Raw genomic sequence first — 15,956 nt, 5'->3', positions numbered from 1 at the left:
GTGTGGTGTGTGTGTGGTTGTGAGTGAGAGTCTAAGTGTACACTCTTTGATGGTCTGCTAAAAACTGGCAGCCTTTGCTATTGAGTGTGTCGTGAAGAAATTGGCCGTTTTTCAACCTTGCTGAAGCCTCTACTTCACTCAAACACATTCATCCTACATTTTATTACTCTCAACACATTCACAGTTCTCCCTCTGCTCTCATGCTCTCTCCGTCTACCTCTTTCCCACTGGTGCTTTCCACAAGTGCTCAAAAATGCCTCTTTCATAAACATTTCTGTGAGAGAGTGTCTACACTCTTAAAAAGAAAGGTTCATAAGTGGTGTTCAGCTTCAGTGTACAGTACTAGGGGAACAAATCATTGATATTGAACTTTTACATCATATGGAGGTTCATTGAACATTGAAAGGTTCATTTGGGAACCAGAAATGGTTCTACTAGATTCTTTTAAAAGATGGTTTATTAAGGGTTCTTTAGTTAAGGGAATGATTCTCCTTAAACCCAGAGTCCTATGTAGAACAATTTCATGTTTAAATGGTGCTTTGCATGGTGAATATGGTTCTATATAGAACAGAAAGGTTTGTCTATTGTCACAAGCTTGAAACTGTAACAGAAGAACCCTTTTTGGTGCTATATAGAACATATATCCTTTACCAAAGAGGCCATTTTTAAGGAAGTATGGCATCACTCCCAAGAAATGGAGTGATGGAATAACAGGTTTGTTGGGAAAGCCATGCCTGAAAGCCCTCTTCTATCCAATCTAACCCATAAATTCCCATCTCTACCTTCCATTTCCCATGATGAAGTTCCAGCCTTATAGCTCCAAGCAGACTGCTGTACATTGAAGATCATAGTCCAAAGTCACAAATTCTTTTTAGAAAACATGAACTGGAAATCATAACACATGTTCTTCTCAGAAAAATAATGTAGAAGACTAAGAAAGTTACATAAAATACATTTGGTCCCCAAAGAACCTACCAATAGATGGTTCTTCAGATAACCATTTTTGCAAATGAAATATTTATAAAGTTTAAAAAACCTCTATATAATGGAAAGGTTGAAGGAAGAACCTTAGAATTGATACAGAACCTTTACATTAAAGGGTTCTTAATATTTATACATCTCCTTTGCAGATATGGTTCATTGGAGTAGTAGTTCTCAAACTGGTCCTCAGGGACCCCAAGTGGGTCCCAAAGTGGGCATGCCTATGTGGGGGGCCTGGACCTCAATCTAAGCGGCACTACTTTGGGGAACCAAATGTGGTACTTCTATGATTTAAAGAACTCTTTGTGTCACCTTTATTTTAACTTCTAAGGCCCTAAGGATTCCTACACTTTAGATTCTAGCACTCATAATTATATAACCTACATATTTTAAATTACTTATTGAATAAATTATATAAATTACTGACAAATAAATCTGTATTGTTTCTTTTATTCATAATTAGGTTTCAAGGTTTAAGAATGTACCTTGATGTATCAGAGAGGGGTTCTGAACTAGCTGAGCATTTTCTCTCAATATTAGGAGGGGGTGGTGGGAGGGGGAGGTGAAATATGATATGATTGGTTAATATTATTTTCTCCACCCATTGGTGCACAATGATGTAATCAAAATCAGAATACGTTTTTGAGGTGGTGCAAGAGATTGCATTTTGATGGACGATTACAGGAAAACAAGACTTACAATATCTCATGATGAATGTTGCTTTATATGAGCAGGGACAAGTTTACAAGGTAAAAAAGTCCATGTTGATTTCAAGTTGACTTTAAAAGTGCATGTTTTGTTACTTTTACTCAGTGCAAATGTGAGTGAATGTGGGTTGATGGGACAAACGTTGGTGCAAATGCTGAATTTTTTGCATCCCTTCACCTAAAATTTATAAATTCCTGTGGAAACAATTACTTCCAGTGTAATCAATTGCTTCCTGCCTACCTGCATTGGTTCATGTGATGGTTCCAGATTGTGACTTTGTCCTTTGAAACCACCTGGTCGTCTCCCTGTGTCTCTAATGAGGCTTTTTCATTAAGGCTATGCTATTGATTGATGCCCTGAAGGATTGTCTCATTCCGTCTTTTCAAATAGGGTGAAACCATTTAATGAGGCTGGGGTGTTTTTCATGACTTTCATTTTCCTTTGACTTGTCAGTTGGTAATGAAAAGAGATGGTATTTTAGACTGACAAATTTTGGTGACAGTGAGAGTATGATGGCTAAGCACACAAAGACAGGCTTCAGCCAACTTTCATATTTTTTATAAGAGAATTCTTTAAATGTAATTCAAATGGTAAAAGTATAAAACTCACATTAACCCAGCAAATGCCATTCTCCTATAAACACCACTATTCTCCACTAAACATCACCATTCTCTGTCGAACATCATAGTTCTCCAACAAACACCATTACTCTACATCACACACCATCATTTTCCAACAAACTCCATTGATTACTATTTGCTTTTTCGGACCATGCCTTGAACATGTGGTCACAGTATGAAAACAATGAAAAGTATGACCATAGGACGAGAGAGAACTTTGAGAACTTGGGCTGAATTTCTGGGATGCTTCTGTTTTTTGCTAGCATCACCTTCCTTAATGAAGAGTGGTAGGACTGAAAGGAGACTGAAGAACAGGGAGGACATGGGGCGGGGGGGTAGTTGGATGTGAAAACTTTGTCACATGAAATAGAAGAGATGAAAATTTGGAGGACAGCAGACTAGAAGGAGTTAAAGCTTCAAACATGGTCCTCTTCTCAAATGTAGTTATTTCAGAATTCAATTCAACCATCATCATTCTTCACTATTCTTCACTAACTCCATCATTGCTCAGCTAAATTAATAATTACCATATAAACACCATCATTATCCAACAAACTCCAATAATCTCCAGGAAGCATCAATGCTCACCAGCAAACACCAGCATTCTAGAAACAAACACCAACATTTAATGATACCATTTGGCTTTATAACATTCCGAAAGAGGACAGACAAGCCAGAATGAATTTGTATGAATTGAACAGACAACAAAGCACTTTTTGTAAGTCGTTCTGGATAACAGAATCTGCCAAATGCTGTAATTGTAATTGGGGAACATATTGGAGTTGTTTGTTGAGAATAGTGGGTTGAGATGTTGTGGGCTTTCATGCAAAAAAAGCAGCTGTTCATAATAAGACATTTTTCGTTATGATTTGAAGAGTAAGAGATGGAAACCAGTGTGAATCGAGGCCTTGTAAGAGAAATGATCTGGACGTAATGCTCGCCTCGCTTACGTAAAGGCACCATCTGTGTGCTGGGGGAGGCAGCAGTTGCAGGGCCTCGGGTCTCTAACGGCAGGACTCTCTGCCATTCTGCTCATCCAGAAAAGGAGGGGAAAAAATTATAGGGAATTAAATCAAACCATGGAGACTGTTAGCGAATAGCTGCACGCAACCGGCAGATCACATGTTGGCCCAAGTCCTTGAAGAACACAAGGTTACGTAGCTTGCTGTTTTCTCAGAAAACTTCACAAAGGCCATTTTTTCTTTTTTGGATTGAAAATGGCTCACCCCTACTGTTTTTTTCCTCCTTTTTTGACAAATGAGACCAGAGCTCGGTTTTTATTAAAAAGGTTACTTCAATGGAACACCAGGGTGTTTGCTCTTTTGCTTTTGGATATTTTGTTCTTTGCTCTCTGTGCCTTTGTTCGGGCGGCGTACTCCGCATGGCTGCTTGATGGATTTAAGTCTGGTTCAGACTTCCTTTCAACATAATGAGCATGATGCAGCCTCCTGTAAAGCTGAATGCGAGCGTCCACTTCTTAAAAGTAAACGTCCACATGAGTCATTAGGCTGCTCTGTATCCATACACACGAGCCCAGATCTGAAACAGGTAAATAAAAAAAGACAAAGAGAAAAAAATAAGCTTTTGAGGATATATATACGCAGCTCACACTGAGGGCCACCTACCTGATCCTGGTTGTTAAAGCTTTTCCCTGCAGTGTGGTGGGTCTGCTATTTGAAGTGACTTTTTGCAGTGGCATTTGCTGGAACCCCGTCTTTGGCTTGGAGACTTAGCTGTCTGCATCAGCAACTTGTGGCATCTGATCGATCTTTTCTGACGTAACGAGTCGTCTAGGCTTGAGAAACGACGCCATGAAGCATAACTCCGCTCGTTCATCAAATCCTTCCATTGTTCGCCCACTGAATCTTAAGCAGAGTCCAATTAAAGGAACTTAATCATAGGCTCTCTCTTTTCTGACTGACACAGCAGTGCAAGGCAGCTGCTGAGCACACACACACACACACACACATAAAGCACACACAGGCTAAATATTGCATGGAGAATGGACATTTTATATGGAAGGAGAGAAAACGAGGGCATTATTTCTTAGCAAAAAAGAAGGATTATTTCTTAGGATTAGAAACCAGTAGGGCTGCTTGACACAGACAATTCCTTCTTGCAATTATATTGGTAGATTCTGCAGTTGCACAGTGATAAACCCTTGATATCTGCATTATTATTATTTTTATTTTTTTTTTACTAAAATGATAAATGCCTTGATTCATCCAAACATGGTACATTTTTGATCAGGATTCTGACAGCAGACAATTACACATTCATGTAAGTATACATTTATATTCTTGGTAGGATTCTTGAATCCAGATCGCACAACACAACACTACCTTCGAAGCATTCACTTTCTTGTTTTCTTAGATCATGTTTATGCCTCAAATCATTCAGTAATACACTGGTGCAATATATCGTTAGAAAGCTTGAAATCTCAGGAATCGGATATTGTCAACCATTTAATGATCCATTATTCACAGCAGTTAAGATGGTCTCATTTGCAACATAAACACCAAATGAGATTTAGCAAATCTGTGGTTCTTACCTTCAAAGTCTTGCTGCCATGGCCAGAGTCAGCGATCAGTTTAGAGATCTATTAATCAGATGGAAATGGATGGATGATAATTCACACAGTTATTTTGACAATTGGGAGAGAACCAGAGTGTTTCAGTTGTAAGTAAGATCATGACTATATCCCAAAGTACATGGAAACAGTGCTCCTTTTACTAGTGGTATGCTGTTTCAGGGAAAATGGGTTGACAGTTAAAAGGTTAGACCTAAGCAGACTACTCGCGTAGATTCTTGACAATATTCAGAGTTAGAGGACTACTGAACACTGCTTTAAACACAAGCTGAGCTCATTTTAAAGGTGAGTCCCACCTCTTTAATGTGAAAACAAAACCAAGAAGTAGAAATCAGTGCAGAGCTGTCAGTTCAGGACTAAAGGGAACAGGAGTGCAGGCGTTGTAAGTGTAGTAAATATATGAAAATATTTAATAAATATAAGGATACTTAGAAATAGTAGTGGAATAGAAGAAGTAGCAGTGTTGTAGTGAAAACCATTAGAGACAAATCAGTCAAAACCGTGATCTGGACACATCAAATCTCATCCTCGTTGAGAGATTCATTGTAACAAGTGAAGCATACATATGTAAAATGTTTTGTTACAAATGGAAACTCGAATATTTTAATAAAAAGGAAATATCTAATTAACCCACCTTATTAACTCAGGCTCTCTACATACTATGATTCTTTATTCAGGAACTACAGGGACTGCAATGCAAGCTGGTTGAGCTATTTGTAGGTTACAGGCCCTGGTCTTAAGTGGTTAAATGATGGATGTCTGTGGCTGATACAGTGAAATGCAGAGTGGGATCTAGAGGGTTAATCGTGCTACCGAGGTAGGTGAATGTAGCATTAGTCTTGTCTAATGATTTGGTTTTGTGTGGTGTGCTTGCCTGGGTAGGGAAATTGAAGCCCAGTCTGCTACATGGACAGCAGTACACTACACCAACTGATGTATGAATTACATGGAGAAATTGGATCACACAGTGCTTGATTTACCAAAGTTTGAGCAACTTGCGCCGGCTGGGTTTGGGTGGAACTTGCTCCCACCGTTTACAAGGCGAAAATTAGCTGAAAGGCATGTTGTTGAGAAACTTGCTTTAACAGTGTTACAGCAGCTAGGTGGAAGCACAAGGCTTGAAGACGCCCTCAAAACTGATTTACTAACAGAACACGATGTCAGGTTTCTTTCACTTTTTTTTTATTTATCCTGAGCTTGTTGACAGCTTCTATTTCACTACGCTTTAAACACACATTGCATATCATGAGTACACAAGGTCCTCTACACAGTATGTAAATTAGCTCCAGCATTAGTGAATCTTACATTAATTTCAAACCCATTGTGGGCACTTATGGGGGCATTTTAGTGCTCATAAGCACATCTGGCCCTCATTGATTGGTTAGAGGCTCATTTGCATTTTGCATCCTTCTGTGAAATGAGACAGCAATACAGAATTAGTATAATTTGTGAAAATGTTTGCTGTGTGATCTGCAAAAAACATTTTGAAAACTGTGTTAGGTATTTCACTTATTTTCTATGCTGTTAATTTTCTCAGATCCAGCACTCATAAGCTCTTTTACAGGGTAGGCAGCTCTATTATTATCTCTTAAGGCCTTGATAATAATACTGATATCGTGATGTCAATAATAAACAATACATTGTTTAGCCTGAAAAAGGAGACCTGAAGAGACTTAAGAAAGAAGTAACCTTTTTGTGTTGTTGCACCCTTTGTAAGGCAGGGCTGTAATTAGTGCCTGGGAGTGATGATTTATCTCTGTAATTGTGTGTGTGTGTGTGTGTGTCTGTGTGTGTGTGTTTGTGTATGTGTGTGAGAGAGAGAGAGAGAGAGAGAGAGAGAGAGAGAGAGAGAGAGAGAGAGAAAGAGAGAGTGGCAGGCAGTGGGGGCGGCCTTGATCTCTAACTCCAGGCTCTGCACCAGCATCCACAGACGTAGCAATATCGCCTAACATCCTGCACCACAAACAGATGAGTGTCAGCCTATGAAAGAGGAATGCATCTCTTTATATTTTTCTTATTTTTCTACTCTCTCTTTTTACCTTTCGACTGTGTTGTTGTGTTGAATTCCATCGAGTCAACAAGGTTGCCTTAGCTGGCCTCATCTTTGAAATCCTCCATGGAGTCATAACCTGTTGTAGATGTGTTTGAAGGTTTACAAAATATACTGAAAGTCTGAATAGAAAAGGTGTTTCATCAGAGTATTTTTAAACATCAGAACAGACCCTCATTGGTTTAGCCGTGATAGGGAATGGATAGGGAATAAAACCATCACTCCTCCTTCTGGGCAATGGTGTTATGCTCTATGCCACATGTTCCTAACCCTGGACCTGGAGTACAACTTTCCTTGCACACTTCATGCCTCCCTGCCTCCCAACACTCCCACTTCAAGTCATGAAGGGCTTGTTAATGAGCTGATTAGTTGGATCAGGCAAGTTGGGAGCATGAGTAACATTATAATGTGCAGGGGATACGCTAGAGCCAGGGCTGGGAACCATTGCTGTGTGCTATCACAACATAAAAAATGAACTGATTTGATGAGCTGGTTTAAATACTTGCCTTAACTGGTCTAATTTTTTAAATCCTCCACCTGTTGCTCTGCTGATCTGTCATCAAAATACGCTGGCAGTATTATGGTATCTGAAAAGAATAGGTGTTTCATAAGTCTGCACTGTGTATGTTTTGAGGATTTGGAGACTTCATGTGATCATTATGTAAGATCATGGCAATTACAAAGTCCTACATTAACCCCTTAAATGGCCAGGGCTCAAAATGGTTTTAAAATGGTCTATAGCCTAGGAATAGTTCAGCCAGTTTGCACTGAAGTCCCTGTAGTTACTGAATAATAAGCTTTAGTATGTAAAAAGCCTTTGAAGGGGTTAACCATGTTTTGAATATTAGCTCTGTATATGGGCTCCAATGTAAGGCTGAATGCAGCTCCTTGGATCCAGATCAGAATCAGACTCTAGCTCCTCAAATGCTGAGGCTTGTATGGAGATGTTGTAGATCACATCTGTTTGATTCCAAGGCGCAGAGATGGCATTGCCTCCTCATATCCCACGTGGTAAATAGACAAGAGTGTCAGGCTGTGAAGGAAGCATGCATCTCTTCCTCTCTTTCTTTCTCTCTCTCTCTCTCTCTCTCTCTCTCTCTCTCTCTCTCTCTCTTTCTCTCCCTCCACCCCATCCCTTTGCCCTTCATCCATATCATTTTTTTTGGTGAACTGTCAGCAAGTCACTGAGCTTCCTCAGCTGTGCCAATAGGTCGTCTGATGCTCAGTGAAGTCAAAGTGAGGCTTTCAGAGGGGAAAAGCAATAAAAACAAAACCAACCAAAACAAAACCAACATGTAAGCGAGAATAGCATGTCAGCTGTTGTTAAGCCCAGTGGTTTGCATGACTCAACAATATATGGCCAACAGTATGTGGACACCTGAGCATCACATTTATATGAGCTTGTCTTCAGGGAAGACTTTCCACAAGATGTTGGAGTGTCTGTGGGAGTTTGTGTCCATTCAGTCAAAAGAAGTCATAAAGGCCTTCCCCAATTCGGTGTCTCAATGTTACAAGCGGCCCCAGCGATCACTGGGCAGAAGGCAGTAAACATCCTGGTCAGGTAGCCAGTCCCTCGCAGGGCACACAGACAGGCATATCTCATACAGATCAAAAGTTTGTTTCATCAGCATATATCACTATACTAGTCCTGTTCAGAAAGCAGTAGTTTTTAGATTGTAAAATTGTAAAAAAAAAAAAAAAAAAAAAAAAGCAGTAGTGATTGTAAAATTGCTGAAAAAGATGAGTGACATCAGAATGAATTTATAATACACAACCCTTTTTCAAGAGTGGTGGCTAGTATCACTGGTGGGATTCAAAAATGCAACAGCAAGCAGCTTTAGTTCTACACATTCATCAGATCTGTTGGCTAATTTGTCTTTTCACAACGTAAAACTGTATCCCTAAAATGCAGCCAAAATATGATGGCACTTGGAATACAGCTCAGTGTTAATCAGTGTAACCTTTTATATCAGCCTCAATGTAACTTTGAGAAAAATTGTTTCCAAATTAAATCTGAATATAACATTATTCTCATCATAGTCAGAACATATCTCAGTATATTTTTCCATTATATCCTGTATAACTGTATGATATTGTTTTCATGTAGCTTACTGATGGCCTATGCTGCTTAACAGTCACCTTCCAGTACTGCAGTTAGGAACATGTTGAAAGACCTCACATTAGATATCTAGAACGTACTTGCAAAAGGGTTAATTCCTCATATTGGAAAAGTTTCCAATCTCTCGATCTCTTAAAATGAAATTACTGGAAATAAACATAATTGTAATTTTTTATTTATCTGGTAATAAGTGTTGTTTTGCACCCATTTTGTTTTAATATTCAGGAAAATACCTGCAAACAAACTTTTGATGTCAATTTTACAGTGATAAAATCTACATTGTGTTGTTAATATATTGTGAATCACATGTAATTCCAAACTTTTGAATTGTGCCAAAAGGTATTATAATTACAAGGGGAAATATAGGAGGGGAAGAAGGTAAAAATAAGCCAAAACGAGCCCAACAAACGATTGAGGACAGGGTGTCAGCTGCCTCTCACACTCGAGATTCTATCCTGCAGTTTCCGTCAGCCTGACGTTCCATGCTTGACGCCTGACACTGACACTTTCGCTCGTGCTCTCACAGAGCGCTGGAGCATCATTCACTGTCTGATGTGCAAATGTCAAGGCAATTAGCCATCTAAAAGCCAATTAGCCATTTAATTACCATCCACCCGTCAAATTGGATCGCAATAAGGAAAGTGATGCTCAGAGAGGTAATAATGCTAAATGAAGCACCTTGAGCAACTTTCTCTGATTCTGAGTACAGACAATTAAGGAACACATCTTGAATTCTGCTTCATCAGATCAGACGGGCCCCAGCCTTGGTTAGGAAAACTGAAAGCGAGATAAAGGAATCTCTCCCTGGCCTGTTAGATACAGTACTGTGCAAAAGTCGGGGACTTTTGATTTATTTAATTTCCAGCCGAAATGCCCAGTATAAGTATAAATTATACTCTAAGTATAAAAGTATAAAAAACATATATTTAACAGGAAATTACATAGATGCCTTCAATACTACTGGCCTACTGTCACTTCACATCAGCTCCACTTACCGTGTATGTGCACTTTGTAGCTCTACAGTTACAGATTGTAGCCCATCTGTTTCTCTACATATGTTGTTAGCCCCCTTTTACCCTGTTCTTTAATGATCAGGATCCTCATATATATATAAACGATAACATTCACACACAAAGCTACCCAAGCATGCCTGTAGAACCTGAAGGCCAGCAGTTCAAGTCTTCATAACCTCAGAATACTTTAAGCTACAGACATGGCACACGAATCAGAACACTCAGCAGACCCGGCCCTCACTAGCTCGCATGACATAATCAAGGTGACATCAGCATCAGTGAGTAAACAACGAAAATCTTGAAATTATTGCTCTGGTTTTAGCCTTCATATTCCACCAACGGGTTAAAACAGTGTCAGGATTCACACATCACAGCCCTCAGCAGACCCAGCCCTCACTAACCAGAGTGATTTCATCCACCTGTGACCAAACATCAACCACCAATCCAGCTCCAAAAATCACCCACAATTCACTTGCTATCATGATATTATAGCTACCTCTGCTTTTAGCCCTCATATTATAAACAAATGACTTAAAAACAGTGACATGATACACACATCAGAGCACTCAGCAGATGCTGCTCTGCCTACTGGTCAGAGTGAGAGAAACCAGCTGTAACCAAACACCATTGAGAAATCCAGCTCCAAAAACACCCAAATCCACTGGAAAACCAGCTTTTAGCTCTCTGCTTTAGCTTTCATATGGCAACAAAAGGGTTAAAAAAGTAGCATGATTCACACATCACAGTCATCAGCAGGACCTACCCTGTGTGTCCAGAGTGACTTTGGAGGATCAGCAAAGATTTAGTCAGTAATCCACTTCAGAAAACCACCATTCAAATCCTGCATTCATGTCCATTTTAATGCCCTATTTAAATGCCCAACTGCATGTGCTGGATCTGGAACTTCTCCTCAAACCTCACCTCAAACAGTCCTCTGATTGACTCAGACTGTGAGTTTAGTGCTGATAATCATAGACTTACAGTGAAGTACAGATAATATGCAACACAAAGACTCACATATGAGATCATGGGTTCTCCACATGCTTCTGCACAGTTTCTACACTGAATGCACATCAATCTTAACTCAAAATCACACAAGCCCTAAAACGCATTTTAACAATAAATAACAATACCAAACATGATTAGAAAGTTAATAATACTAAATCAGTACTTAATTTACATTGCTTTTGAGTTTTACAAACAGATTGTAAACACACAAATGAATTTGAAATGAAAAATAAAGTCTCTCCTGCTGTGTAACAGAGTTTTACTACTCAGCATGAATCTAAGAGCACATAGAAGCAATAAAAAATCATGGCTGCGTTATGCTAATTTTTTTTTTTTAAATCATTAAATAATATCTGAGGCCACTCTTGGTTTCAAGATCTGTATAAACAAAAATATAAGCAAAAGGTTGTAGGCACTAGGTAAATTATTGATCCAAAAATAGCCAGGTTCATAAAGATATCAAAATTCTGTAAAAAAGATAATGACACCCCATGATCTCCTGAAACTAACAATGTGTGACTCTCTCATGCAAATACTTTACAATCGTTATTGTAATTGACAAAAATACCAAATAATCATGCAACAAAATCCTAGGGCTCTAAGAACGAACTGCCTTTAAATTTCCTTCACATGTGCAATGGGTAAAGTTGATATTTCTGAGGAGATTAGATATAAGATCCCACATAAGGAAAAGGAACGTCAAGGAAAAATAAGTGAAACACGCCACTTTTTAAAACTGCAGTTAAAAAAAGGATAAAAAAATACAGAGAAATCAGAATTCCAAACAAGACCTGGTAGACCTGGCAGAAGATGTGGTAGGCCAATAAAGCTGTCACCATCAGATAAACAGTACTTAAAACCTTCACCTTTGAGAGAGAGGAGAAAAACAAGTGCCACTATTGTTTTAGATATGAAAAAATACACCTCCATCCACTGTGAGAAGAGGAGAATTTGCACTTGAACACTGCAGCTGGACATCTGAGATGTGGAGTAAGATTTTATGGATTGATGAGACTAAATATGTAATTGAAATTACTTTGATTGTGAGTAGCATGAAATGCAACCAAATTCTGAGACTAAACTCTGGAGTTTGGAACAATATTGACATGCAAATACAAAGAAAATATATATTTATCTGAATTTATTTATATATATATATATATATATATATATATATATATAATTAATGAAAAGATTGACTTATTGTGCATTATTTTAAAATGATAGCATATCTTCTATAGTGCTTTAGACTGTTAGTTAGCCATTGGATCCTTCTCATTTATACTAAATGAAGAATATGTCACTGCTACTAACCTTGTTGGAAGAATATCCGTTGTACCAACAAGAATATATTACCCTGTGAGAAAGAAGTCAATGTTGGTGTCTGAGAGAGCATTAGACATGTCCTTTGAAAAGGAGGCCCACTACACTGGCCCATCGATCTGGAGGAGCGAGAGGGGGAGAGATCAATGGACAATCAAAGCTGGACGACCCGTGGCAGCATTCTCTTTCGAAAGGGAGTGATGGAGACTTAGAGTCTTGAGGATGCTGTGAGTGTGTGTATGTGCGTTCCTGCTATCGGTGATCACATGATGTATTGTGAGAACAAATCAAAGCAGTGTCAAAAGCAGACATGCTGATCTAGTAGGGAAGTGTGAAAAGGAGCTAAAGATGTTTGGTGCCTTTGTGTATAAGGGTTGCTTGGACATTGGTTTTAGAGGCAACAATCTGAGTGGTTACTGAGCTTTTTTGGCCTAGAGGTTTGAAGTAAGAGACCTGAACAAAGAGAATCCTCAATTAGTGCTGAGCATTACCATCTATACCCTTGGTTTTTCAAGGGTTCTTTAAAAAGGGCAATGATTCTATATAGAACCTTGAACATTAAAGAAATATTTGGATGCATAAATGGTTCTTTGCATGGTTAGACTGTTCCTTTTTATGCCTGTTGTATATGGTTCTTGAACCATCTATTGCACAGTGTTGCCTCAGATTAACAAACCCATTTTCCTAACTTCACAATGACATGATACATGTTTAATGATGATGGAAGGGTTGATACTGAAAAGAAAAGTTTGGATTAACTCAAAAAAGCTTGTATTTCCTCACACTATCTCCTAGTGGGCATCTTTGCATCAGTTTTTGGAATGGTGCAGCTTCTGAATGATTCACTTTAAAGCACAATCTCCCTTAGAAAAACAAGGACTTTTAAATTTTGAATCATTTATTGTTGTTGCTTGGTTTGAAAACATAACTGGAATATTTACCATGTATGCAATTATAGAGGCTAGAGGCCCCTTCCAGCCAATTATGTTATGTGGCTGCCAGCATCCAATATGCTTTACTAGTATAGTTAGTTTTGGTTAGAAAATGAATGAAGGATTTTAGATCTCAAGCCACGATCAAAATCACACCCTAAGGGCTCCAAAGCGGCACAACCTAAGCATTGGTCATATCATCAGGAGATTTCAAAACCGTCCCTGGTGCTGCTACTGTCATCCATGGCTGGGAGTGCAAGACAGCACAACTGGCCTTGTTCTCTCTGGGTGAGTAGGATGGCCCCCCCATCGCCCATCATCCAGAGAGGTGCTAGCCAGCTCAGGCATCTGTTAGTTGTCATAACAGACCTGACATTTGGCACTTTCCTCCTGGCATGCTCATTTTCCAATTATGTTTGTTGCATTAGCGACAATTTTGAAAAGATGTGGTAACTCACTTCACAGGCTTCTCAGAGGAAGCCTGTGCTAGCTTCTACCCTCCAAGTTCTGGTGGTAGCATGTGATTGGGGTAGTCTAACTAGTGGGTGCAACTGGATACATCTAAATTGGGGACAATGTTTAAAAAAAAAGAAAGTTTGACCCCAAATAGTTACACAAACACTGAGACTAGGACTTTACTAGGATGAGTTAGGGTGATCAGAGTGCATGCTGGGATAGGAATTGATGACTGCTACTTGTCAGGAGAGAGTGGAGACTTGGTACTAGAGCAGAGGAGATCAAGCTGGGTGTATTAATCTGAGAGAATGAAAGATCAGAGAAAGAACAGTGGGCCAACGCTCACCCAACTCAGTGCAGGCCTGTTGGGTCTGTCTCATTGGGTACTGTGTTTTAAAAATTTTCAGCCATGATAGATTGTGTGCATGTGTGCATTGAAACCAATTAAAAACCTCCTGAATGCATTCAACACTGGTTCAGGATTTCTTTGATTATAATGAGTTTGAAATCACACCAATCAAAGTTATCCAACAAACATCAACAATACATTAGGTTGACATACTATACCTGTGTACATAACAGGAGTCTGTAGAACTTCACCTTCAGTTCAGTTCTTTTGGCTTTCTTGCCAACTTACAATATTAAAGTGTGTTTTGAGAATTGTGGTGTTTGGTGGAGAGTGATGGGGTTTGGTGGAGACTGGTGGTATTTTTTGGAGAATGGTGGTGTTTATTCTCTAAAATTCACACTGGTTCATTTGACTTATCAGTACTTTCCCTGAAGATAATAAAGGAAAATGGCAAGATTAGAATGTTTTTTGGAGAGTAATGGTCTTTGTTGCAGAATGAAGTTTGTTAGAAGGTGTTTTGAGTTTGTTAGAAGGTGTTTTTTAGCTAATAATGGTATTTGTTAGCTAATGATTACATTTGTTGGAGAATGACAGTATAATGGAGTTTATTGGAGAGTGGTGGTGTTTGTTGAAGGAATAATGGTGTCTTCTGGAGAATGTTAGTGTTTGGTTGCTAATGATATTGGTTGGAGAATGTTGATGTGTGTTGGGAAATGATGATGTCTTTATCTCTAGCACTGCTAGTTTTGGAGAATGAATTTTGTTGTTGTGGAATGATGTGTTTGTAAGAGGATGATGAAGAGTGACTGATCTCCAAAATAACACCATTGGAATGTGCCTTTTTTCACACAGTTGTTTTATCTCACAATTGGCCAGAATATTTGCGCTTTTGTTCAACTTCTTCAAATCACTCTCATTATTTTTGACTCGTTTCCAAGTCATTGTACTATATATATACACTCAACTCCTTTAGATCATTCAAATGTGGTTAATTCCATTACTAGCTTTGGGTCATATCATTAAGAGAGCTAGCTGAATCAGTTTTGGACACAGTTGTCATCCTGAAACTGCTTTCTTAAAAAATCTTGCCATTCTGTTGTTATAAAACTCTTGAATTTGGCTTTAAGTGAAGCTTTGAATGGCATTTTCTCTCAATAGAGTCTTCCTTTGTTTTAGTAGACCCTGGACTCTGCTTCCTTCATTGTCACATGGTTTGTGGTCCCTGCAAGGTCACCTCTCTCATATAATCTATCCAATGCATCATCATTATTCTTTATCATGAATACAACCCATGGCATTGTCCTATCTCCCACTCTTCCTCTCATTTTTTGCACAAAATCTCAGCTTTGAGTTAGCCACATAACAGTTTCACCCTTTGCCTGCTTTTCCGAAAAAAAAAAGAAGGAAATCAAATCATAAGCCATGCTAATATTCAATTTCCTGTCACCTTCCCCCTGCTTTTGTGGCGGTGACTTACTGCATCAGGCTGATAGGTATCACTGAGCTTTTCTATGGCGGAGCGGGGCCAGAACGGGGTGTCTAATAAAAAAACGGCCCAAGGATAATGGTAATCCTTTATCGAACTCATTACACCTCATCTGCAAGGTTGGATGGCAGGGCATTTTCAAAGCAGGACCTGTGAGGAAGCGTGAGTCATAAAATTGAAGGGTACTGCACAAAAGAGAAGAGAGAAACGAGCCGCATTGTAAATGTGTCACGGAGCTGTTGTCTGTCTGATGAAGGGTAAGAGCTTGCTGACCCCGCCGTGTGCCCTTTACGCACCAAAGGAGTAAATTACAGAGGAACC

The 15,956-nt window shown here is 39.0% G+C and overlaps 1 protein-coding gene across 2 annotated transcripts in view; it reads left to right on the top strand.

Annotated features, from left to right (window-relative positions):
- The window catches only part of LOC108433189 (thyrotropin-releasing hormone-degrading ectoenzyme), a 358,559-nt gene that overhangs the window by 34,309 nt on the left and 308,294 nt on the right, over positions 1-15,956 (top strand). The window lies entirely within an intron of this gene.

The sequence above is a fragment of the Pygocentrus nattereri genome, chromosome 1 (assembly GCF_015220715.1).
Source record: "Pygocentrus nattereri isolate fPygNat1 chromosome 1, fPygNat1.pri, whole genome shotgun sequence".
In the NCBI taxonomy this organism is placed as follows: domain Eukaryota; kingdom Metazoa; phylum Chordata; class Actinopteri; order Characiformes; family Serrasalmidae; genus Pygocentrus; species Pygocentrus nattereri.
Note: the sequence above shows the minus strand (reverse complement) of the source record. Positions and strands in the feature narration are given on the sequence as shown.